This window comes from Mus pahari, chromosome 10 (genome assembly GCF_900095145.1).
Source record: "Mus pahari chromosome 10, PAHARI_EIJ_v1.1, whole genome shotgun sequence".
Lineage (NCBI taxonomy): Eukaryota > Metazoa > Chordata > Mammalia > Rodentia > Muridae > Mus > Mus pahari.
The window spans coordinates 92,549,544-92,551,233 of NC_034599.1; positions in this window are offsets into that span (position 1 = coordinate 92,549,544).

Sequence of the window (1,690 nt, forward strand, 5' to 3'; positions counted from 1 at the left end):
TTTAGAATTTCTGTGCAATAAATATTGTTGGGAGTATAAAATTATACAAACTCTATGGAGAACAACATGGCAGGTCTTCAAAAATGAGCCAGAAAACCCATCTAGCAAAACAACTTCTGGCCATACATCCAAAAGAATTAACAGTAGGAACTTGAAGAAACATTTGTATGTCCACACTTACAGCAGCACTGTTCATAATAGCCCGAAGGAGGAAGCATTCAGAGTGTCCTTTACAGAGAGACGAGCTGGATGTGTGTATATGCAATGTCACACAATACAGCTTTAAAAAGAGGAAATCCTACTGTGTGCTACCACGTGGATTATCTGTAAGTACTTCACGCTGAAATAAGCCAGTCACAAAAATGCAAACATCCCATGATTTGAATTATGAGGGCATCTAAAGTAGTCAAAATCAGAGAGAGTTGAATGGCAGTTGTCAGTCTGGAGAGAAACAGACAATTCTATCATGACTACGGAGTTCTACTTCACAAGATGAAAAATTTATAGAGATTGGTTGCATAATGATGTGAATGTACTTAGCACTGCTGAAATGGGTAAGATACTCAGGCGTGACAGTGCCAGCCTATATCCCCAGCATCTGGGAGAGGGAGGTGGCAGTATCAGGAGTTCAAGGTCATTCTCCACCACTTGGTCAGTTCAAGCCCATCCTAGGTGACATGAAACCCTGTCTCAAAAGAAAAAAAAGTCAGGTATAATTAATTGGATAACAGAATATAGAGTTACAGAATTATTCAGTAACCATGACAGGGAAACAAAGAGATATTCTCAAATGTGGATGGTACGAGAGAAAGCAAAACATCAGAGTTGAGGGGTCTGGAAGAGAGGCGTAGAGAAATCAGGACAGATGGCAGTCCAGGATAAAATGCCTCAGAACATATGAAGAATTGGTGACTAACATGAAACTTGATTCAGAAACTACACCACAGCACTGGAGAGATGGCTCAGCAGTTAAGAGTACTGGCTGCTCTTCCAGAGGACCCAGGTTCAATTCCCAGCATCTACATGGCAGCTCTCACCTGTCTCTAACTCTAGTTCCAGGGCTCTGACACCTTCACACATGCAGGCAAAAAACACTAATGAACATAAAATAAAAAATAATTAAAAAAAAAAAAGAAAAGAACGGAAGGAATGACCATCTAGAGACTGCCCCACCTGGAGATCCATCCCATAAACCACCACCAAACCCAGACACTATTGCAGATGCCAACAAGATTTTGCTGACAGGAGCCTGATATAGCTGTCTCCTGAGAGGCTCTGCCAGTGCCTGGCAAATATAGAAGTGGATGCTCACAGTCATCCATTGGACAGAGCACAGGGTCCCCAATGAAGAAGCTAGCGAAAGAACCCAAGGAGCTGAAGGGATCTGCAGACCTATAGGAGGGACAACAATATGAACTAACCAGTACCCACCCAGAGCTCCCTGGGACTAAACCACCAATTGGGGACGCATGTCTCTAGCTGCATATGTAGCAGAGGATGGCCTAGTCGGTCATCAATGGGAGGAGAGGCCCTTGGTCCTGTGAAGGTTCTATGCCCCAATATAGGGAAATGCAAAGACCAGGAAGCGGGAGTGGGTGGGTTGGGGAGCAGGGGGAGGGCATAGGGGGTTTTTGGAGAGGAAATTATATAACATTTGAAATGTAAATAAAGAAAATATCTAATAAAGAAA